This window comes from Brassica oleracea, chromosome C8 (assembly GCF_000695525.1).
Source record: "Brassica oleracea var. oleracea cultivar TO1000 chromosome C8, BOL, whole genome shotgun sequence".
Taxonomy (NCBI): domain Eukaryota; kingdom Viridiplantae; phylum Streptophyta; class Magnoliopsida; order Brassicales; family Brassicaceae; genus Brassica; species Brassica oleracea.
In genome coordinates, this window is record NC_027755.1 from 4,393,385 (window position 1) to 4,420,060 (window position 26,676).

The following is a 26,676-nucleotide window of genomic DNA, read 5'->3' on the forward strand; positions in this document are numbered from 1 at the left end:
GTTCGATGGGCTTATTACATCTCTGTGTCCAAACTTATGCTCTCTTTTTATTTATTTATTCTATTGGATATCATGGCTTTATGAATGTTTGAATGGGTATCAAGCTACGGGCTTTAGGCGGTCTAGTTATAAGTATGCCGTTTGGATAGAGGTAATATTAAGGAGACGGGTTGATGTTTTCACGAGTTACGTTGGTATCTTCATATCGGTTTATGGACAGATAGGGCCTCTTCACTCCCGGTTGACTAGCTCTGTAGAGCTTATTTTTTTGGAATTTTTTATGAAAGTATTGAGTTGGAATTGTAGAGGTGCGGGAAGTAATTGGACAATTAGCTATCTAAGGGAAATTTGGCATAAACATAAACCGGATTTTCTGTTTTTGTCGGAAACAAAACAAGATTTAAATTTCATTCAAGGTTATCAGGCTCACTTCAGTTATGACAATTTAGTTACGGTGGACCTAATTGGTACAAGAGGAGGACTTGCTTTATTTTATAATAATGAATTCCAAGTTAATATTTTATATACTAGTAATAGGATGATTGATGTGGAAGCGATGGCTCTAGGGAAACAAGTTTTTATGACTTTTGTGTATGGAGAGCCGGTACAACAGTTGAGGGATCATGTATGGGAAAGGTTAACCAGGTATGGTCTTGCAAGATCAGAACCGTGGTTTATAATAGAAAATTTGAATGAGATTACTCGTAATCATGAAAAAGAAGGTGGGACGCTAAGGCACCCATCATCTTTCTTATCCTTTAATAACATGATAAGGGATGCATGATTACTGGAATTCCCAGCCAGAGGAAATAAAATGTCCAGGCTAGGGAGAAGGAACAAAGGTTTGGTTAAGTGTCGGTTGGACCGTGCGCTGGCTAATGAGGATTGGCACGCACTTTTTCCATGTTCTTATACAGAATATTTAGGCATGGTGAGTTCTGATCATAGACCAGTGGTGGCTTATTTGGATAATAAGATACAAAAGCGACGAGGACAATTCCGGTTTGATAAAAGGTGGATCGGACAGGATGGTTTGCTGGATTCGATTGAGAGGGGTTGGGGGACACCGGCAACAGAGAATACGGGGGTTTTCGTTTCAAAAATTATTAATTGCCGACACGAGATTTCCACTTGGCGTAAAATAATCCACCATATGGGAAGGAAAAAATCAGTGAGATGCAACAGGTGCTGGAAGAAGTTCAAAATGATAATAGCAGAACTCAAGAGGATATTTTGGATGTCTCGAGGAAATTGCAGGAAGCGTATAAAGACGAGGAAGAATATTGGCAACAGAAAAGCCGTAATATGTGGCATACATCAGGAGATTTAAATACAAAGTTTTATCATGCATTGACAAAACAACGTTGGGCTCGCAATAGAATCGTTGGCCTATATGATACGAATGGTGAATGGGTTGTTGAGGAACAAGGTGTAGAGAAGGTAACAGTAGATTATTTTGACGATTTATTTCAGACTACCTCTCCTACAGAGTTTGAAGGTTTTTTGGAAGAGATTATACCTACGATTACTCCTCAGATGAATCAGAGGTTGATTCGGCTAGCAACTGAAGAGGAAGTATGTCAAGCTTTGTTCATGATGCATCTGGAAAAAGCTCCAGAACCGGATGGGATGACGGCTCTTTTCTTCCAGCACTCTTGGAATATTATAAAGAAGGATTTACTGGAAATGGTTAATGATTTTATGTCATCAGGGATTCTGGATGCAAGGTTAAATATGACGAATATTTACTTAATTCCTAAAATGGAAAGGCCTACGCGAATGACTGAACTCAGACCGATCAGCTACGCGAATGACTGAACTCAGACCAATCAGTTTATGTAATGTAGGATATAAGATTATATCGAAGGTCTTATGTCAGAGATTGAAGGTGTGTCTTCCTTGTCTGATCTCGGAAACACAGTCGGCCTTTGTACCGGGAAGGCTGATCTCGGATAACATACTTATAGCCCAGGAGATGTTTCATGGATTGCGGACTAATAAGGCGTGTAAGGATAAATTCATGGCCATAAAAACGGATATGAGTAAAGCTTATGATAGAGTTGAATGGATTTTTATTCAACAACTTCTCTCTAAAATGGGTTTTGATCAACATTGGATACGCCTGATGATGGAATGTATTTCCTCAGTACAATTTAGAGTGTTATTAAACGGACAACCGAAAGGAAATATAATCCCACAGCTGGGACTTCGGCAAGGGGATCCTCTTTCTCCTTATCTATTTATTATGTGTACGGAAGCGTTGGTAGCGAATATTAAAAAGGCGGAGAGGGAGAAACTTTTGACGGGTATAAAAGTCGCTAGGGCTTGCCCTTCGATATCCCATTTACTCTTTGCAGATGATAGTCTTTTCTTCTGTAAAGCAAAAAGGGAAGAATGCCAGACTATTCTCCGGATCCTTAAGGAATATGAAGTGGTATCAGGTCAGCAGATAAACTTTGAAAAATCTTCGATTCAGTTTGGGCATAAGATTGAGGAAGATTTAAGGCAGGATTTACGGGACATCTTGGGAATACAAAATCTAGGTGGAATGGGATCATACCTGGGAATACCTGAGAGTTTGGAGGGCTCAAAGGTACAAGTTTTTGGTTTTGTTCAAGAGAGATTAAATAATAGGGTCAATGGATGGACTTTCAAGTTTTTCACTAAAGGGGGTAAAGAGGTGATTATAAAATCCGTGGTAACAGCTCTACCAAATCATGTAATGGGATGTTATCGTATTCCGAAAACAGTGATGAAAAAACTGACCAGTGCAGTGGCACGGTTTTGGTGGAGTCCAGGAGGTAATACTAGAGGGATGCATTGGAAATCTTGGGATAAAGTCTGCGTGCCTAAGGCTGATGGAGGTTTGGGTTTTAAAGATCTCACAGATTTTAATACGGCCATGCTCGGGAAACAATTTTGGAGGTTAATTGAGAAACCAAACACTTTATTTGCAAGAGTGTTCAAAGGAAGGTATTTCAGGAATGCTTCACCCCTGGAACCAATTAGATCTTACTCGTCATCATATGGCTGGCGTAGTATTGTCTCAGCTAGATCTCTGGTTAGCAAATGACTAATCAAAAGGGTGGGATCAGGATCATCTATTTCAGTATGGAATGATCCTTGGCTTCCATCCACCCGCCCGAGACCAACAAACAAAAATAAACACAACCTTTTCCCGGATCTCACGGTGGATTCTCTTATTGATGAAACATCAAGAACATGGAATTCACAGGTTATCATGACTTTAGTGGACCCGAATGATGCGCAGATAATTGAGAGTATACCGTTAAGCCGGTTTCGGACAGCGGATCGGGATGGCTGGCATTTTACAATGAATGGGAGATATACAGTTAAATCAGGATATGAGGTGGAACGAGTGTATCCAGACAAAGTTAGGCCACCACCAGAGTATGGCCCATCAGTTTCTTTATTGAAAGCACAGTGTTGGAAAGTGCGCTGTCTACCAAAGTTATAATATTTTCTTTGGCAATTGGTTACAGGTTGCATAGCGGTAAAGAAAAATCTAAGGTCTCGAGGTATTCAAGGGGATACGATCTGTGCACGATGTGGAGCACCTGAGGAGTCCATCAATCATGTTTTTTTTGAATGCCCTCCGACAATCCAGGTTTGGGCATTGTCACGGATTCCGTCAAACCCAGATTTTTTTCCCCTGCAATCACTATTTGCAAATATGGATCATTTATTTTGGAGGGTGTCCCCACCAATGGACGATAATCATTTTGCATGGATCCTATGGTATATATGGAAAGGAAGGAACAATAAGGTCTTTAGCAATTTGGATATTGATCCCCGCGATACCCTCAAGTTAGCGGAAACAGAATCAGCCCTCTGGGCTGAGGCGCATATTAAAAATGAACAGGGATCTGATCAGACCCGACTGGTAGTGAATGCGACATTGCCCACTATCTCCGGTAGATGGTGTTTCACGGATGGTTCATTGAAGGAAAATGATCGGTTTTCGGGACAAGGATGGTGTAGTACTCTAGAAGGTTTTGACAGTTTGATGGGAGCAAGGAATACTAGAGCGGGTCAATCCCCACTGCACTCGGAGATAGAGGCGCTCATATGGGCAATGGAATGTATGAGGAACTTAAGACAATATAATGTTACTTTTGCGACGGATTGTTCTCAGTTGGTGAAGATGGTTTCTGAACCCGAAGAATGGCCCGCATTTGCAAGTTATTTGGAAGATATCAAGATCCTGCAAAGAAGTTTCCACAGCTCAGAGCTCATCCATATATGAAGGACGCTAAACACAAGGGCGGATAGTCTAGCACGCAGTGCAAGAAAGCAACTCTCGTTTGTAGTCCACATGGATGCGGAGATACCAGTTTGGTTCACAGAGTCTATATGAGTCTGTTTGTTTGCTGACAAAAAAAAAAAAAAAAAAGATGAATAGTATGTGTTTTATATTAGTTACTGAAAATTCTTTAGGCCCTTTTTAAAGTAGCGTGTATTCTACTTTTTATTGTTGCTTTTGTTTGTGACCTTTTAAACTCTTTAAAAATAAGTAAACTATAAATTTGTTAAAAACCTTTTTCCGTAATGTAGATTTATTTAGCTTTTTTTATTCTTTTATAATAAAGTAAATATTTAACTATGGGATAGACTTATTAAGAAACACATATATATTGCAACTAAAATTGAACTCAATCTAAGAGATATAACCATATTAAATTAAGAGAAACTCTGACTAATAAATGTAGGTATGGCCTTTGGTTATCCATTCGTGTTCGGATCAAAAGTCTTGCGTTTGGGTATCTATTTATGTTCGGATCAAGTATTTTGATTTTTTTAGATTTTCAGGTTTACATTTATAAATTTCATTCTAATATTTTATTAGTATGGATCCATTTCGGATAATAATACTTTGGGTTATGTTCAAATTTTTACTGCGTCCTAAAACCCATAAAATAACCATATTTGTTTCGGATTCGGGTTGTATCGGTTCGATTCAGATATATTCGAAATAAAAACAAAATTTAAAGCAAAAAATAAAGAAAAACGCTTAATTTGAATATAAATTAATCCAACAAACTGGTAAAATAACAATAAAATATTAAATCAAGCATGAAAATAAACATCATTTGTAAACAATATACTTTACGTTATAAATAAATCAAACTTGTTTGTTCAAAAATAAAAAAAATAAATCAAACTTGTTATTTCAACAAACAAATTTATGAATTACTTATTTATAACTAATTAGATATTTAAGGTATTTATTTAAATTTTAATATTTATTTTTATATATCATATCAACATAAACGCTAAATTGAATATTTGAAATACTTATATATTTCAAATATTTGTATTAAATATTAATTTCAAAATTTTGGGTTATCCATTCGGGTAGGTTAATAACACTTCAAGTTCGGATATGTTTCACACCACCCTACAAAACCGGTTCATATTTTTTTTTACATTTTAGATCGGATAACGAATCAAGTTTTTCGGTTCGGATTTGGTTCAGATCTCGGACTCTGAATTTTATGCCCAGCCCTAGATCCAAGACCACCATCTTTTCAGATTTCTTCTACAAGAAAGCTCCGATGGTTCAGAACTACCACCAAATCCGAGATGGTATAGAAGACATTCACCCCAAACATGCACCATAGAGAAACAAACGATTATTGCTAAATGAAACATTTACATTGTTAGTATAAAAATCACCGCTGAACCACTGAGAGATCAGACGGAGTGGGATTCATGAAACTCATATTGCCATGAAGCTAAAGACATTAACTAAGTACACGACAAAAAACAACGCAACGAAAAAAGAAAATAACCATTGCCAAAGAAAAACCGCAGAAAATATCAATGATCCACAAACTTGTTGTGTTATATTCTCACATGATGTCAGCAGATCTACGAAGACCACTGTAACACCCACCTCCCCCATACTTTAAACCGGGATTCCCGAATGCGTGGTTAGGGACACATGTCTAACCCACCAGCATTTTTTGTGTCTTCTTAATGGTCCTAAAAATTCCCGATGTGTTTCCTTTTGTATAAATCCAACTTCCCAATCATTTTCGTCACTTCTACTTACGGTCCTGCGCACGTGTGAATGGAAAGGGAAAACATGAGTAAATGGGTTATCCAGTGAATCGGTTCTAGACCATCGTCCCAACATGGACCTCTATACTGCTCAACGCGGTACAAGACTAACTAGCCATTTAACAATCAACATTCCAATACAAACAAACAATGTAATGAACTCAGTCATCGCCACATATAGAATTGCCACACTAAGCAACCTAGACCTCTAGGACCAAGCACACACTCACAGAGGTCAAATCGACCCTCCATCGCGGCATTGCTACGTGGGCGCCAAAATCTGGGTTACGATCCCACATCTCCTATGTGACTACCGCCCTGTGGCCCATTGGCACAGTGCCGAGAGTCACTTATTCCCAGACTCGGCATGACTTGATCTTACCGCATGTAAAACTGTGGGTTACTTTTGACGACCAAAACTAGGTCCTTTCAGAATTTTTCCCTTCACTTAGGATTTTTATCCATAATTCCTCAACGAGGTTTAGCTTGGTTCTCATTGTTCTCCTAATCTAATCTAACAACCTAGCAGATTACTAAGAACTGCAACGTATATAAATGTGTACCTTGCTGCCTCAGAATGGTTAGATCCTGGCTTGACATCTCGTCCATCTATCTGACCCGCCTTGTTGTCACCATGCTTTCTCTTTGTCCTGCTCGAACAATATCTCAACGCATCTTTGTGTTCCTTAGTCATTCAACGAATCATCGCCATATGACCAAGTAACAAAGAGAGACCGCTCAGTCTCACCATTAGTCCATAGTCTTGGTCACACTCCCATCAGTGTACCACATGCATCCGTCCAATTCAGACATAATGTTAGCCAGGCTAAACATCCTACACATACTGATCCACCCTGATCAACCAAAACATCTATACTCGTCCCATCAGCCCTTAGACCCGATCAATGACTATGCAGCCAGTGATCCAATCAAGCGGCTATCGCACTTTCAGTCTCACTTTACCCAGTCTTCATCTCTCGATAACATGTCGTGATTCGTTGGCTTGAATCCTTAGCCAATCAGACTCTTGCTATCATCCAAAGTTCATGTCCCAAATCCTGACCTTGCGCTTCAAGCAAATCATCATCTTTCTTGGCTAGTAAGTATATCCACGAAATCATTCTACACTTGACTTAATGGATGCGCCAACATACCCATGACTTCCCATTAAGAAACCATTGTATCTTTACTCAGACTTCTCCGTCGACCTTTCACGGCCCCTCCCAGTCCCTGAAACTATGGTTCTATCACCAAGCACGCCGGCTTGATCCTACTTATACAGCAGTAGTATGCATACGACTTGCACTCAATCATCATCATTAATAATCCCCACTCCTCGATTGTGATCCCTCGCTTAACAACCAAATATCACCTGGTTTGCTTTAAACTGCACCATGACACCATGTCCACAACACGTACCACAATCTTCCTTGGATGTAACAGCCTATTGATTGGTATATTTAAGTGTGATCTCATTTCCTTAGAGGACGCACCCATAGCCAAATCAGAAACAGTTGGAATCAATATCACTTGACACACAACTGCCGCTATTTACTCCGTAAGTGATAATTGGCTTTATCCCTCTCTTTCCAGTGCTTAGAAGCTACTCAAGATCATCATATATTAATTCTGCTGCAGATTACACCAAGGCTCAGTCGTCTGGATTCACCCTCCACTACCTGTCAGTTACTCAGACATCATTGGTTGTTACTGCCAATAAAATCTATTGATCATGATCCCATCGTTATCGTCCATCGCCCGCAGACACTGCTAGGCAGCCATTACTCGACTGACGACCACCACCTACAAACAAGATCAACCGTCCGACCCTCATTCTCTCTTTCACCATCTGTTTCTATCTCTATTTTCTCTGTGTTTATCCAACTGTCTGTCTAGAAACTTGTGTCTTGATTACTCTCCAAAATGCTATTTATAATTGCTTGACGACCACCGCTCCCGCGCCTAGACTCGTCAGTAACTGCTATGTACCAGATACTCCGGATAAACCGGTAACTAATTTTCCCCTCAGCCAACTACCCAATCCACTAACCGTTTAATGGGCGGTTTCTGAATCCTATAACTGCCCTGCAACAGTTAATCGTCCAATAACGACTCTAGTTACTCTTAGTAACCGCTCAAATAATTGTTCCCATCAATTCTCTTTTGTCATTCGGGTCATGTTTTAGCTTAAGGAAAAAAGTTTGTCACCTGCACGGAGTCTAATCTAATATGGTGGAAACCATCCAAAGTATTGAAATATGTCAATAACTACACGACGTTTATGTTAATACATGCTACATATACAAAGTAACAATTAATATGGCGACAACATCATAATCGGGTTTAATTGATTTTAGGTTAGTTAATGGGGTCATTTTGTAATATATTAAACTTAACCCCTTTTAATCAAACCCGACCCGACCCAAGTTAATTCTGATAGAAAAGGGATTGAATTTTGTATTTTGAAACCCACAAATCCCACACTTGATTTTTCAAGCGATTTTGGAGGAGATGAATTGAATTCCGGTGAGAAAATGAAAATTCCGACGAGTATGACAATTCCGGCGACAATGTGAAAATTCCGGCTAGCATTATAGAAGCCACATCGATCTATTGTGTAGGGCGGGGAGAGTAGAATAATCAAGAGACAGTGAAAAACAAGATGCCATAAGACCAAGTTAGTCATTATGGGAATCAATCGTAAACGCCTGTCGGGGAGGAGAAGATATTAAAACCGCCGAGATGGCTCTGATAATTTTAGTTATTGATTCAACTTATCTTTCTAAATTCATAAAAGAGCATCAACTATGTTAATTCATCAATTCCAATATTTACACTTTTCAATCGGTTGTTTTCTTCCATATCTGCTTCCAATCCATCTCTCTCTCTCTTTTTTTCCACATCTTCTAGCTTCTGATTCAGATCTGATTCAGCCTCAAAAATCTCTTCTCATTCTTTCAGCTTCTTCAAAGTTTCTTGGTGCTCTGCTTTCTTCTCTTCAACATTTGTTTCTAACTTCCTTTTCAGATCAGCAATTTCAAGATTTGCAGCTTCGTTCTGTTTCTTTACAGACTCCATCATGTGGCTGTTTCTCTTGCTCTTCTTATCTGAGTCGAGTCTGAGCTTGGAGAAGAAGCAGAGCTCTCGTTCTCTCCTTTCCCATGAACTTTTTTCCTGATATCTACAGTGAGATTCTTATTGGTTATACAAGGACTCATAATCTCTGTAGAATTCTTTCACTAACTCCATTCATTTCCATTTCTCAATCAATTTCTCTATGTTCTAAATCCCAATTTTTTTTTTGCTTTGAACCCTAATTTTTCGATTTAGGAAAGAAGACTTATGTCTGCTCGGGTTTAATAACTTGGGCCGGGTTTGGTTTGATTTAAACGGATTAAGTTTAATATATTACAAAAAGACCCCATTAACTAAGCATAAAATCAGTTAAGCCCGATTATGATGTTGTCGCCATATTAATTGTTACTTCGTATATGTAACATGTATTAACATAAACATCGTATAGTTATTGACATATTTTAATACTTTGGATAGTTTCCACCGTATTAGACTAGATTTCGTGTAGCTGACAAACTTTTTTCTTGAGCTTAATAATCGTTCTGGCCAAAACATCCATCAGTCAGTCCATACACCAACTAATTATTCTTAGATGACAAATTCAACTGTCTTGTCTAAAACTGGCCAGCTTTGTCTGACAAACTAAACCACTATGTTCTGTCCTGGCTGTATAGTTTTAATCCGACCAATCTTCTAACCAAACCCATCCTTAAACTGTTCACACTCAATCCACCCCTGATTAGTGATTACATGCTTATGAATCAGTTAATTGTTTTTTTCTTTTGAGATGAAGAGAAAAACTTAGTTACACAGATCTTTATATATGTTGCAAATGTTAAATTTAGACAATTTTTTATTTGTGCGTGTCAATCTTATACATAGGTCATGCTAATCTACTTTATATCTTTCTAATTTTACCGGATGTGCCCGAATGGACGTATCTGTGATATTCTACTCTTTTGTACTCAACTGAAAGCGTATCTTTTATATTAGTAACTGTATTCTTTTTGGCTGTTCATATAATAAACATTTTATTCTTTCGACCGTTTGCTTTTGTTTGTAACGTGAAAGAGTGATTAAACTATAGTCTTTTGTATTCATTATAGAAAAATCAAACCTTTACATGTAACGACTTGTGCAAACAAAAAGCCATAACTACGCCTCTGATTAGTGATTACATTGCACATGAATCAAACAATTGTTTTTTTCCTTTTGAGAAGAAAAACTACACAAACCTTCACATAAGTTGCGAAGGAAAAAAAAGAAAAAACGAAAAATAAGTATTAACGTTAATTAGTGTCCACGGCCTCTCTTGCTCGGTCCAGACGCTAATCGGAAAGCCAAGCTCCTCATCAAAGGAATCCTCGAGCTGTTCGCAGCACCAGCCGCTGTGAAAAAGCTAAAACCACCTCCGTCTACGGCGGCCATTTGATCATAGCCGTTCATCTGCTCTGTTTTCAGATCTCTGCAATCAACTCCAGAAATAATCAAAGACATATGCACCAATAAGATGGTGAATAACACGATCCGAAGCTTTTTCTCCATATCGATCTTTAACTTCACTTCAATTTATTGCTTCTCTCTCTAAGTCTTAGTCTCTCTCTCTCTTTGAGAATTTTGGCTTTGTAAAATGAGTTGTTGAGTTATGAGATGAAGGGCATGTGTGTATGTATATATAGGTGTGTGCGCCTGTGTGAGCAAAGGGCATTTCTTGACCAGCAATTAAATGCTAGTGTAATTTGATTTGGACTTCGCGTTTTCTTTATATTAGTATATATAAAAGTAAGCTTTATGGCCATTGAATATTTCAGGTTTCATGCTTTTTACAATGTGTATGCATATTTCTCCAACCTACTTGTCTTGGTAAGAGATATTGTTGGCCTCTTGAGTCTTGACTATGGGGAAAATATAAGATACAATGGTCATAATAGTAATAAAAAGAGAAATTGAAGAAAACTACAAGACGTTGTAAAAAGTGGAATTTATTTGTAGTTGTGTCTAATGTGAAGAGACATAATATTGTTGAACGAAAGAAACTAACAAAGAAGCGTTGAAGAGAAAAGTCTTAGGAGTGTTGTTGTTGAGTTGTCAACTTTTGACTTTTGTTCGACGCCGGTTCTTGGTTGTTACGGTGAAGTCGCGTTCGTCGGAAGGGGCAAAAGCGTAAATTAAACGCGAGTTCTCAGTTCCTTTTGTGCTGTTTAGTGAAGACATGGCACCGTCTAACCCAGTGGCACATGCCATTCGTTAACGTGTTTTCTTTTTCTTTTTGGTTTTCGTTTTTTTTCCCGACCACTTGAATGTTTTTTTTTGAGAAATTAGCAGCAATAACCAAAAAATAATATAATTCCAAAATTAATCATATCATTTGTTAGACTGATATTAGTAAATTCCCAAATTAATCATACTACTATATATTATTCCTACTTACCTTTACGTTTTCTTCTTTTTATTACTTTTTCTTTTCCTCTTTTATTTCTCTCTTTTTTGGACATTTTATTTCTCTTTCTTCTTTGAAGAAAACAATCTTACCCCCTTTCTCATTTTTATTAACATCACTCTTTTACACAACTTAATTTAAATTTGTCGACTAAATAATAATTTTAGAATATTAAATTTTTTTACAACAGACAACAATACTTGAGAAAATGCTAAAATACAATTATTATATATCACTGAATTATACATATTCTGTATATAATGTAGAAGATTCCATTATATTTTAATAAAAAAATAAGCTTTCAATTTATTTATACAATTTGAAACTTTATATGTTTGGTTTTATAGAAGAAACAACTCAAGCGTAAAGTAAAAGATCTAAGTGCAAGATGCAACACAATATAGCGCGAGAGAAAATAATCAAGAGACAATGGATATTCAGCAAAGTTTTTTTGCTATATTAGAAATCACTATAAACAATCCTTATAAGACCTGCTTAATTAGTTTCACACGACTTGTTAACACTAACAGTCGCTACCGAAAGATTCCTAATCTGCTTAACTTCTGTCTCTCTCTATCGTCTGCTACATCAGCCTATGACTCAGAACGACACCAAGAACTCTTCCGAGTGATTTTCACCCTTCCTCTATAATAATCAGCTTCGAGAGTATTGTCGATTTCTCATTGACACCTTGCTATTTTATAGTGATCTTACACATTTCCAAAACCCTGGTCCAAGGAACCATGGATATGGACAATTTCCATATTAATAAGTACTAGATTAAACATGCGCCTTGCGCGGAATGAGTATTATATATAAATTATTTTTATGTATTATATATTCTTTCACATATTATGAAACAATAAATATATATTATAAAAAAATTAAATAACTATTACGTATGTTATTTAATTGATGTGAATACATAAGTAAATTTTATTAATTTGAACAAACACATTTTCTATTTTATATGGTCTATAATTAAATTTAAATGAGATTAACATAGATATATAGTATATTTTTAATATTGATATTTATTAAATAATTTTGTCTACTCATATTGTTTTTTGATCATTTGTATCTTTTTATAACAAAAAATTTAAATCACTGATAACAAAAATATTCATTGTGTAATGTTTAAAAGTTTTAGTAATTTATATTTTAAAAAAAAATCAATGAAAAAAATTAAAATTAAAATATTAAGTTGTCAATATTTGTTCAAAGCTTTTATCAAAAATTGTTCAAAGAAAATTTCAAAATTAAAATATTTTTATATTTTTATATGGTATATAATTTAATTTAAACGATATTAATATACACATATATGTATATATATTTAATCTTAATATTTATTAAATGAGACTTTACACTTATATAATTTTGTAATCATTTATATCTTGTCATAATAAAAATTTTAAACCATAGTTCAAGAACATTTTAATGTGAGAGTTTTAACAATTTTAGTAATTTATAGTCGTTTTCAAAAATTCAAAATAGAACATATACGGAAAATGTAAAATTTTATTTTAATAAGTTAAAACTGAGAAAAATGGTAGAGAATACACTAATTTTTATTATTCAAAATCATTAATTGTCATATATATTTTAACCACATTAAGCAATTCTGTAATTTTTATTTATGGAAAGAATGAAGAATATTAATAATTAATTTATGGTTAGTTTAATAAAAAACTTATTATATATTTAGATGAACCAACCTATTTCTCTAGAGATTCTAAGAATCATTGTGGTAATGACACATGGCTACTTCAAATGTTGTAATGTTTCTATTTTAATATATAGGAGATAACTTCATTTTATGGAATTATACTTATTCCTTTTCTCCAAGGCATAAACTTGATCCCAAGTTTATTCACCTGTCTTATCTCCACGATATAAACTTGCTCCTCAAGTTTAACTTACTCCAGCTCAGCATCTTGCATCCACGTGGTCTCTACCACTCTGCATGCTTCCTGGAACACTGTCTGAAGCCACCTGCATCAGGGACTATGTCAGTGACTTCGTCAAGGCATAAACCATCTATTTATCATTTTCTATCTCAGCATCTTGCATCCACATGGTAACCCACCACTCCGCATGCCTTATGTAGTAACGACTAATGTATCCAGCATCAGTAACTTCATCACCAACTTCGTCAAGGTAGACTATTGACATCTACGAGTTCCTGCTTACGTCTTCAAAAGCTTTGAGAAAACATAGACTGAATATATTAGTTGCAAAATAAAATTAAAAACATGAAGAATCATCATCAGATCCTATTTATACAGATTTGTCTTTTACAACGTTAAATTTTCTTCTCTTTGCGAGCGTTGCGTAGGCCGAAAAACAGTAACAATATTATCACCTGAAAACAAACCAGAATCATGTAGATTCACGTAGGGTAAACAGATGAAGACTTAGCCCTCATTACTAAGATCTTAAAGTGCGCATATCAAGAACACGAAGGCTGGCAGGTTTGTTAACAATATTGTTCAAAGATGATCATAACATAATGTCAAATCCGAAACTAAATAAAACACATAAGTAGATGACAGTGATTAGAGACAAGATCTAGAGAAGCTAACAGCTCTTCTCCCAATAGAGTTTTACAATTTATCCTTCCAGCTTCTTTGCAAGCAAATCTGAGAGCCCATTGGTTAATGCAGAGGATGTCGTAACGCAAAGGAAGCTTCAAATAAATTGATAGCCTATTTTCATAAAGACAAAGAGAATATGTTAGACATGTTGTAGTAACTAACATAACCAAAAAAAAACAGAAACTTAAACTAATGTATACCTCTGCTCTTCCAATAGTTATCTGTTCAACTGTCACATCATTAAAACTAATCTTCAGATCATCTAGCTCCCTCATTGTAAGGTCTGACACCAGAGGTGTGATCTTCAGATCATCTGACACAAGAAACTTGTTATTACTCTTAATAAACCCACCACTACTTCTTGGCTGGCCATTCTCGGTTTTTGGATTATAGCACTGACATGCTTGAGTCCGTCTTCGTGGTAGAAGCTAGGCTGATCCTGGACTGTGATGCCAAGAAGATTCTTTCTGCAGCTGTAATACCAAGGAATGGTAATCTCATCACGGCTTAAACCTTTGAAGCTTCTGAACAAGTTACCGATACATCCCAAACCGCCATCACTACCACCACCACAAGAGATCTCACATATATACTCAAGAGGAAGCACAAGAAAGATGCAAAGGAGATCAATAAAATGTTAGCTCCAGGAAAGGAGCTGGTTCAATGCAAAACAGAGCATGTGCTACATGGCTCATTCGGTATGTGAGATACCGGTTCAAAGTGGTTATGAGTTGATGACGTGGAGACATCGACTTAGAAGATCTTTACTGTGGTGATAAGCTTGAGAAGATCTGCTGTTAGCGTAATATTAGGAGAAGAGAATATTATGTAACAGAGTATATAACTGTGACTAGATAGGAGATCTAGGTTACGGTTTTAGAGATTGAAAAGAGCAGTGTAAGAGGCTGTTCTACACTGGCTCGTGGAGTAACAATTGGTGTAGTTCGATCACCAGTTGAGTGGTTGGATAGATTAAGGATTGGTCCGTAACAAGTCAGTGTTGACGTTGTTTAAGTCGGATTAGACAGGTCTTGTAAGATTGTCTAAAAGATTCTTAATAAAACAAGTTGTGTTCTTGAAAAGTGTTTCAGTTCTTATACTTTGGTATCCGTTTGATCTTTCATTTGGTATCAGAGCGGGTCTCCTCTGTGGACTCAAGTAGTCTACTCACAGGTTGAGATCCTGCGATCATCATGGAAACCATGAAAGAACTGGTTGCATTGCAAAAACCGATCATGCTAGATGAGGGAAACTTTGGACACTGAAAAGCTAGGATGCGACACATTATCAGAGGCATTGACGAAGATGCTTGGACTGCAGTCGAGCAAGGATGGTCAGCACCTACCATGATCATGGATGATAAGTCTAAAGAACCCTTACCCAAGGAGAGATGGACAGACTCTGATAAAGCTGCCTCAAAATTTAACTCTAAAGCCCTCACCAATCTTCTCCGTTGTAGATCTTGATCAATTCAAGATAATTCAAGGTTGTGAATCTGGTATGGAAGCATGGGATACTCTGATCAATCATTTTGAAGGTAACACTAGCGTTAGACATATCAGGATTGATCATCTAGCCTCAAAATTTGAAAACCTACGCATAAAGGATGATGAATCAATTGGAAGCTTCATTTCAAAGATCAGCTCCATTTCTAATGAAGCATCTGTGCTTGGCAAGAAGTACAATGAAAAGAAACTTGTGAAGAAACTTCTGAGATGTCTTCCAGCTCGATTTGAAGCCTATAAAGCTGTCCTGAAGATTTCTGTCAACACTGACGAGATGAAGTTCGATCAACTAGCAGGGATTCTGAAGGTACATGATCTTGAGCGAGTGGAAGAAAGTCCTAAAAGTCAGAAGGGAATTGCATTTTCAGCTGACACACAAGAAGTCGATCGAGTCAAGCGAATTGAGGACAACATGGTCCTCATGGCTAAGAATTTCAACAAGATGATTAAGAGGGTTGAAAAAGGACAAAGCCGGTCAAACAACAGATTCCAGAACAGAGACAGTGAACGAACCTCCAACCAGAATTCAAGGAATGATTCAGGTCGAGGGAATCGCAGGAAGGACCTACAATGCCATGAATGTGAAGGTTATGGTCACTATCGCAATGAATGTCCTCTGACAAAGAGAAAGGAGTTAAAATGCATTGAGTGCAAAGGATATGGTCACACCAGAAGTGAATGCCCTAACAACCTTAAAAAGGACAAGTCCCTTATCTGTTTCAGCGACACCGCGTCAGAAAGTGATGAGGATAACGATGAATTGCTCCTAAACTTTGTAGCATTAGTCAGCAAGGACGACAAACCTGAAACCATCTCAAGTTAAGATTCGGAGTCAGATACTGAACCAGATGTGGACGAGGTACCTACAGACATCAAAACAGAATATCGAGTTTTATTTGACAAATTCACTGAACTGAGTTTAGAGAATTTACAACTGATCAAGGACAGAGCTATGTTAAAGGCTCAAGTAAACATTCTGGAGCTGGAACAACCTGAAACAAAAGTCAATCAGAACTCGACTGAATTAGTCGAAGAGAAGAAGAACGACCTGTCTGCCCTTGAGAAAACTATCTCCAATCAAGCTTACAATCTGAAGAAACTGGAAATCAGATACAATCAAACTCAACACTTACTGAGTGAGGAAATGGAGAAGAGTCGGTTACTGCAACGAGAACTCAGTGACAACTACAAGAAGTTGAGAATGCTCAATACAGGCTCCAACACTCTGGACCGCATTCTGAACCAAGGGCAGTCCCCTGCAATCAACCGAGGCTTCGGATATCAAGGAACTACATCACAGACTGGTGATCACACAAAAGGCATCAAATTTGTGAAGAGTTCACAGCATTCTGCACCAACTGATCATCAGGTAGTTGAACCATCCAAAGCTGATGGAAGAGATCAAACTCAGAGAAAGGTAACTCCTCGACAGAATGGATGTCTGTTTTGTTGCAAACCAGGACACAAGGTTACAAACTGCTACTTTCGCAGACGTCAACATCAACGGGCATGGTCTCTGAACAAATGTTTCCTTGAACCAACCAGAGTAGGATGTGTGTGGATAGCCAAGACCGATCTTTATCCAAACTATGGAAACAGAGTTCCCCTTAAAATCAACTCGCACCAGTCAGTACTCAAAGGGAAGGCAAAGCCATCATGTGCAACTTAGCATTCATGCAAGACTGGGTCTCAACTGAAGAAGAATCAATGTCACATTCAGACTGTGATATGTCACTCTCCAATGATGAAGACAGTAGCGAAGAACTCTCATGCGTGTTCAACTCAAGACCCACAGTGGCTGGAGTCGCTTATACCTCAATTGATAACTCAGTGACTACTGAAGTTCCATGGTACTTTGATAGTGGTTGCTCAAGGCACATGACCGGAACACTGAATTGCTTGGATAAAGTGGAATACATCAAAGGAGGAAAGGTCACATTTGGTGATGGTGGCTATGGAAAAATCCGAGGTGTTGGAAACACTAACAGAGCAGACTTACCTAAACTCATAAACGTGTACTTTGTGGATGGACTGAAAGCCAACCTCATTAGTGTGAGTCAGCTCTGCGATGAAGGACTTCAAGTCATCTTTGATAAGAAGGAGTGTCGTGCAGTTAACAAAAAGGGAACCATAGTCTTGGTGGGGTTTCGATCAGAAAACAACTGCTACATGTGGAAACCTTCAAACCAATGCATGTCAGCTAAAGAGTCTCAAAGTGATCTCTGGCACAAGAAACTAGGACACATGAACACTAATGGCCTATCCAGATTGGTACGCGCAGAGGTAGTAAGAGGAGTGCCAATGCTCGAAGATATCTCAGACAACATATGTGGAGCTTGCTGCAAAGGTAAACAAATCAAGGTTCAACACAAGCAGGTATCTCAGATTAACTCTAAACAAGTTTGTGAGCTCATCCATATGGATCTTATGGGTCCGATAACTCCTAACAGTGTTGCTGGAAAGCAATACATCTTTGTACTTGTTGATGATTTTTCCAGGTTCACTTGGGTTAGGTTCCTGAAACACAAGTCAGACGCTGTTGAGAGCTTTCGAATTCTGGCGCTACAACTCAAACAAGAGAAGGGTGGCATAGTACAAATTCGAAGTGATCATGGAGGTGAGTTTCAGAACAAGGACTTTGACACATTCTGCCAGAGTCAAGGCATTCAACACCAGTATGCTGCACCAAGGACTCCTCAACAAAATGGGATTGTAGAACGAAAAAATCGAACCCTTCAAGAAATGGCAAGAGCCATGCTCGCTGGAAACAACGTTCCATATGGATTCTGGGCTGAAGCTGTTAACACAGCGTGCTATATCATCAATAGAGTGTACGTGAAACCAAAGACGAAGACAACACCGTATGAAATCTTCAAGGGAAAGACTCCTAACCTGAGCTTCTGTCATGTCTTTGGATGCTTGTGTTACATCTTGAATGACAAAGACAACCTAGGCAAGTTCGATGCCAAGAGTGACGTGGGAATGTTTCTTGGGTACTCTACAAACAGCTCAGCCTTTCGTGTTTACAATTCGAGGACTAAGCTGATTGACGACAAAGTCAACGTGGTTTTTGATGATCGAATAGGATTTTATCAGACTGATGCAGCTCAAAGAAATGTATGTGTCACACCTGATGCAGCAAGTGACATCAATCCCACTACTGCAACAACTCCCGACGAAACCCCTGAGATTGACGACCAGATCCTACCTTCCTCAGTTACGGTTCACAAAAATCACTCTCCAGATGATGTCATTGGAGGAGTACTCGATGATAGAGTAACTCGCAAGAAACAAATTGACTTCAAGGGGATGGTCAAACTCGCATGCTTTCTGGTAGAGATGGCGAGAACAGACTGCTTCATCTCACAAATTGAACCAAGGAACATTCAAGAAGCATTGGATGATGAATTTTGGACCACATCAATGCATGAGGAAATGGATCAGTTCATCAGACTTCAAGTCTGGGACTTAGTACCAAGGCCAACAGATGCGAATGTGATTGGTACTAAATGGCTGCACAAGAACAAAACTGATGAGAATGGGAATGTTGTGAGAAACAAGTCAAGGCTAGTAGCACAGGGCTACTCTCAGATTGAAGGCATTGATTTTGATGAGACTTTCGCCCCTGTGGCACGACTCGAGGCCATACGTCTACTGTTCGGCATTGCCTGCAAACTGAGGATCAAGCTGTATCAAATGGATGTTAAAAGCGCTTTCCTAAATGGAGTACTCCAGGAAGAAGTGTACGTAACACAGCCAAAAGGATTTGAGGATCCTCACTTCCCGGATCATGTGTACAAACTGAAAAAAGCACTCTATGGCCTGAAGCAAGCTCCGAGGGCATGGTATGAGCGACTAACTCAATTCCTGACCGAGACAGGTTTTAAGAGAGGAGGTGTTGACAAGACGTTGTTCATCCAGGAAATAGACTCGCATATCTTGGTGATCCAAGTCTACGTTGATGACATCATATTTGGGAGCACATCCAAGTACCTTGTCAAGGAGTTTGTGAAAACCATGACTAAGGAATTCGAGATGAGCATGGTAGGTGAGTTAACATACTTTCTTGGTCTACAAATCAAGCAAATGGACGATGGAATATTCGTGACCCAAAGCACCTACGCGAAAAATCTGATTAAAAGGTTTGGCATGGTAACCTGCAAGACTGCAAGGACACCTATGAGCACGACCACCAAGCTCTCACGTGATGAGGACGGCAGAAAAGTTGATGAAAAGCTGTACAGAGCTATGATCGGTAGTCTTCTTTACCTCACTGCTAGTCGTCCTGACCTATGCCTGAGCGTAGGGATCTGTGCACGCTATCAAGCCTCTCCGAAGGAATCACACATGAATGCTGTAAAACGAGTGATCAAATATGTGAAAGGAACCCTGAACTTTGGTCTGCACTATACCTTTGAAACTAACCTTAATCTGGCAGGGTATTGTGATGCTGACTGGGCAGGGTGTGTAGACGACAGAAGAAGCACATCAGGAGGCTGCTTCTTTCTTGGTAACAACATGGTCTCATGGCACAGCAAGAAACAGAACTGCGTCTCCCTGTCAACAGCTGAGGCTGAATACATACCTTAGGAAGCTGCTGCACTCAACTCCTGTGGATGCGACAAATGCTTGTTGACTACGGGTATGTCTCCGACCCTATGCTAGTTCACTGTGACAACATGAGTGCCATTAACTTGACTAAGAATCCTGTGCAACACTCTCGCACAAAGCATGTCGACATCAGACACCACTTTGTGAGAGAGTTGGTAGAACTGAAACTTGTGATCATTGAACATGTCTCATCTGAAAAACAATTAGCAGATATCTTCACTAAACCTCTCGACTTCAACACTTTTCTGGGACTCAGAAAGGCGTTGGGAATTGTCGACCTATAATCACATCACCCATAATGTTCTAGGGGGTAGATAAGCTCAGGTAGAAGTAAGCTCACTTATAGTCACCCCTCTCAAAACCTTGTATCAACAATTTGTTAGAAGTCATAATCTGAGCTGTTCTTAGCTATCTTAGTCACGGGACTCTAAGGTGAAGGACACTCATCTTGGATCAGGATACTAAAACATTCTGTTCTGAGCACTGATCACTATCTGGATTGAGTCAAGAAACACAGAAACGTCAGACAAAGTGTAACATTCTAAAATAACCGTGTGAAAGGCCTAAAAGGAAGAACACTCGTTCTGGAGCAGGGTGTCACAACACTCTGTATCTAAGACGATCACTGTTCAGATTAGGCAAAATCAGAGATTAGTGCGACATTCATCTTGGATCAGGGTGCCACAACACTCTGCATCTGTGATGCTCTTTGCCCTACTAAGACTATGATTTTGGAAAAAGAAAAAAAAAGAGGGAAAAAGGCCTTATAGGTTCCCATTGTAGAAGCAGAGATGGGAGCACAATGCTGCGTGAAGTATTTCTAAAGTGTGACTAAGCTAAGCGACTGATCTAGTCTTCATCAAAACTTCTAGTGAACTAATCTGTGTCAGCTACTCGGTTGAGCAAGCTACAGATTGGAGTTGAATCATTGCTTTTCAATCGCTTATTTTTGACTTGAGTGTGTCTGAACCTATCTGAGCTAGCCGTATCTTTTCCCATAGGACATTGAACGTTTATATATATATTGTACCTGATAAATCCTCAACAATCATGTCTTGATGATCACAGGAACCAATTCTTATTACTCTCTACATATGTGTCTTGCTTAGAAGTGCATTAGGATTCCTTAGCGTAAAAGTGAATATTGGGCTTAAATGTCATTTGTGAAACAAGCTAATGGGTCAGTGTGATGGGCCAAAGCAAGCTGAAAGTGAAGCTACTTAACCACTAAGGGTTTTCAGCTGATGTGCCACACTCCAAACCGTGAAACCCCAAAGCTCGCTCTCATCCCAACGAGCAACATGCAACCTCGGAGAAGCTCACGATTGAAACAATCACTGGAGACTCAAAGTCCTCTGACATCCCCGATCAACCCAGATTCGTCGTCGTGTCAGCGGAAGTCCTCTCGCAAACGTCTCCGCCGTCCCACGCCAGCTACTCCGCCACCCCCAGAACCTGAGGTTGAATCTCTCTCTGAGGACAACACAGATGATGACGAATCTGACGCATCTCTGGAAGACGCTGCCTCTGACAATCCTCAAGATGAACAACCGGACGAGTTTCTTCCAAAAGGACCAAGATACGAGGAGAGTCGCCAAGAGTTTCAGATCCTGATTCAAGCCAACCCTGCGCTTCTCCGACCGTCCAGGGCACCAATCAACTCTCGCTTTGCTACGGTGGAAGCGACTGAAAGGTATCGGGATCTGAAGAACAGGAAGTTTCTTGTTCAGTATCGTCTCCCCTTAGACAAAGAGAATCTTCAAGATGTCAAGAAGGTGATTGTGGACTCAGGGATGATTTACACGGTCATTGACTCTGACCCCTTCAAACCATGCGTGATAAGACAGTTCATCGTAAATCTGGTGGATGCCGAGCCCCGAGGAGATGGAGTTGCAGTCTATGTTAAAGGCTCACTTATTAACTTCTCTCCAAGCCTGATCAACTCTCTGTATCTCATTCCATCATGTGAGGAGGATCCTGACTGGTCAACCTATAACATGGATCGAGTGTGTACGTTTCTGACAAACAAGCGAATCCGGCGCTGGGAAGATATGAGCTCCAAGTTTCTCACTCCCATAAATCAAGTGTTGTACAAACTTGTTTGTGCTAACTGGATTCCAACCACAAGCTACACAGCCATGAACCCAGAACGTCTTCGATTCATCTACATGCTCTACCATGACCGCAAGTTCGACTTCGGAAAGCTTGTCTACAACCAGATCATGGCAATGGCTGAGAACACGAGAACTGAACACACTCGAAGAATCATCTTCCCCAACCTAATTCAGCAGGTGTTGCTTTTCCAACGTAACGTTCCTCCGGACTCTGACGATGAGGAATTCACTGGCATGCCAAAGAAAGTAGTCAAAGACAAGAAGGCAGGCTTAGGGTCTGGAGCCGAGCCTAGATCACCTAACCTTGAAGAAGACATTGAGCATGCTATAGCTGGTCTCAAGGCCATCAGAATGCGTCTTAGGAGTAAGATGATCTTGAGGAGTTGGAATAACTAATGTTGCATCAGTACTAATGTGATTTTTATCTTAATGTGCATCTATGCAGGGGGAGAATACCCACATCAGCAGCAGAATGAAGACAGTGATGGTGGAAGTGACTGAGGGAACGTTATATGTAGTCGATTCATCTATAGGCTCAAATTTTCATATGTTTGATTTTTCTCATAATTGATCGGGAGACAATGAGCTTATTGGATGTATTTTGGTGTTTAGGGTGAACTTCTCGATTGTGGTTTTAAGTTGTGTTCCAGGCTGTCTAATATTCTAGGGTTGTATCAAAGACTATTATCCGGATTGAATTCATGTTTTGAATGGATTGTTGGGTCTATTTTTCAACCCTAGCATATCTCCTGTTCAACAGTGGTTTTGCAGGTAGCATAGCGTGTCACATTCAGATAAAAAGGGGGAGAATGTTAGCTCCAGGAAAGGAGCTGGTTCAATGCAAAACAGAGCATGTGCTACATGGCTCATTCGGTATGTGAGATACCGGTTCAAAGTGGTTATGAGTTGATGACGTGGAGACATCGACTTAGAAGATCTTTGCTGTGGTGATAAGCTTGAGAAGATCTGCTGTTAGCGTAATATTAGGAGAAGAGAATATTATGTAACAGAGTATATAACTGTGACTAGATAGGAGATCTAGGTTACGGTTTTAAAGATTGAAAAGAGCAGTGTAAGAGGCTGTTCTACACTGGCTCGTGGTGTAACAATTGGTGTAGTTCGATCACCAGTTGAGTGGTTGGATAGATTAAGGATTGGTCCGTAACAAGTCAGTGTTGACGTTGTTTAAGTCGGATTAGACAGGTCTTGTAAGATTGTCTAAAAGATTCTTAATAAAAGAAGTTGTGTTCTTGAAAAGTGTTTCAGTTCTTATACTTTGATATCCGTTTGATCTTTCATAAAGCCTCCACCACACTCGGCATAAACAACCTTCCTTCTGTCTTTCTTACTCAGATACACTTTCAAAGACAAAACTTGGCCTAAAACTGAATCACATGGACTTATTGAAGGCTTAAACGCTATGGTAAAAGGATGTGATGAACTTTGAAACGGGAAGAATGTAGTTGACGTTGTCAATGGAGTTTCTGATGTGAATAAGGACCGAAGCAAAGTCACTGCCTGTGTAATCAGAGTCTTCAGTCAACTGGTGGAATACATGGCATCAACCTGGGAGCATTAGCCGATCTGGTACATCAATACATGTTCCTAAAAGAATTAGGACAATACTCATGGTAACCATTAGAGCCGATGAAATTAGTAATATTATCCCTGAACGTATTGAGCTAGAATAAGGGTTTTAAGTACAAAGCAACAAAAGTACCGCTCGGAAGCCAATCTCTGCTTCACCTTCCGCCACCTCATCAAAGAGGTCGACACAGCCTAAGTCTTTGATTTTCTTACGGAAAAATCCCAACAAAAATTCTCAATTTTCAAATCTTCACTCAAGATGAACGCAAAATTTCCATCACCATGAACACAAAGACTCCATCGTGATCATAACAATCTCTCAGCATCTCTCCTTCAGGTGATGGGATCTCATTGTTAATCAAGCTTCCACAGCTACACTTTGAGGTGTTGAAGTTACTAAAAAACTCTCGGCATGATTTTCTCTGGAAAGACATTGGGCACATAAAGTACTTGGTTGCCTCCGTGTGTCAATGTTAATTTTCAGCTTTCTGCATAGACTTTCCTAGACGCTCTCCGGGTAAATCAGCATCTGCTTGCATGCTTCGGTCTGGAAATTATCGATGCTCATGTCTACAAGACTTTTGTAAAGGTTGTTGAGACAACCTATGACGAGTTTTTGTCGCGACCTTCCGTGATTGTCAAGCAACCTCACAATGGTTCCCAAAGGCATGGTGAGAAAACCGTGGAGCAAGTCAACAAAATCATTACCAGATGGAACCCATACAACGTTTTGCTTGTTCAAATGGTTTGCTATAATCACATTGATCTTTCTTTTCTCGAACCTTTGATGATCCATTTGGTGATTCTTGAAAAATAAAGTATTCAGCCAAGAAAACAGAGAAAACGATTGAAAATTGAAAAGATTGATAACGTTTCAAAACAGTAATAAAGACTTCATTTTTTGACATTCCCTGTGTACAAATAAAGCTTTACTCTTTTTAAACAATTTGAGAAGTTCAGCCAGTAAAATTGATTATTTCAGCCAGAGTATTTGTTGGGAAATAACAAGAAGTTTCGTATAAATCGAAACACATAAGAACATTGAGCTTCCCCATGACCGCGTGGCTGAAATTGCATGTCCCAGGGACTATTAAATTTCTCCGCAAAGATCGCATTTGTCTTCTAAACCACTTTGTAATCTATTGGGAAGGATATAGAGTTATAGACTATCTAAATATTCAAGATTATCTAAATAGAGTTGTATATATTAGTTATAGATAAATCCTAATTGTCCTAATTCTAAATGTTTTATGTCATATTAGTCGTGTATATAAACAAGAGCAATTGCTAAATGGAATACAAGTTAATCGTTTCCAATATTATATCTACTTTACATGGTATCAGAGCAATAGTATTCTGAGATCAAAATCGTTTCTTTCAGAAGTTTGGATTATTGTTTTTCATCGTTCTGAGAAGTTCTCGCGATCATGGTGGACGGTGATGATTCTTCCGCAAGCAAATCCTCAACCACTCTCGTTGAGAAAAGTAAAGTCGAAGCTAAGGCTCTTTACTCGTTACATGCATCTGATAATCCTGGTGCTCTAATAACATCTGTGATGTTTACTGGTGAAAACTATAATGAGTGGTCTACAGAGTTGATAAACGCACTCAAAGCTAAGCGAAAGCTAGGGTTCATAGATGGAACCATACCAAAACTATCTATTGATGATCCAAATCTTGAGCTGTGGTCGTCTGTTAACTCAATGATAGTAGGATGGATTCGATCATCTATTGAAGCTCGAGTTTGTTCAACAGTTACATTTATCTCAGATTCTCATAAGTTATGGGACAATATTAAGAAGCGTTTCTTAGTGGAAACAAAGTTAGAGTTCATCATCTGAAGGAACAATTATCTGCTTGTAAACAAGATGGTCAATAGATGTACTTGGCATACATAATGATGGTGGGATGGGAAAGTACTTGGCAAAGCAATTGGGCGAAATGGGAAAAGCTTTGTCTACCAAAAGAAGAGGGCGGAATTGGCTTCCGTTTAATCCATGAGTTTAATCTAGCACTATGGGCAAAGCAATTATGGAGATTGGTTCAGTACCCTGATTCACTGGTTGCCCGAGTCTTGAGGGGCAGATATTATAGGATGACCTCGCCATTGGGAGAAATCTCTGCAAGTAGTCCATAATATGTGTTGACAAGCATTTACGCCGCAAGGAAGCTTTTACTTCTGGGGATCAGACAGAAGATTCATTCTGGTTATGAAGTAAAAGTGTGGGAGGATCCGTGGATTCCAACGATACCTGCTAGACCAGCTACACCTGTAGCACCTGTGATGCACCCGAATATGAGAGTGAGTGATCTCATTAACCAAGATTTGAAGGAATGGGACGTAGGGTTACTGGAGGCTTATGTCCACTCCGATGACATATCTCTCATACGTAGTATGGCCATAAGCTCTACTCATCGCCGTGATACTTTCTGCTGGAACTACACGAAGAATGGCCAGTATACAGTTAAATCTGGGTATTGGGTTGCTCAAAACCTGTTGAAGCCAGAAGAGGAAAAAGAAATATTGGAACCAAGTATCACTACACTTCAGGCCTTTGCTTGGAAGTTAAAAGCACCAAGGAAGATGTGCCATCTTATATGGCAATTGATAACGGGTCAGGTGGCAGTAACGAGGAACCTAGTAAGGCGGATAATTATTGCCC

The 26,676-nt window shown here is 38.9% G+C and overlaps 1 pseudogene; it reads right to left on the minus strand.

The window, feature by feature from the left end:
* Positions 1-14,212: 14,212 nt before the first annotated feature.
* Positions 14,213-24,809, minus strand: LOC106308505 (annotated as a pseudogene).
* Between the last annotated feature and the right edge of the window lie 1,867 nt (positions 24,810-26,676).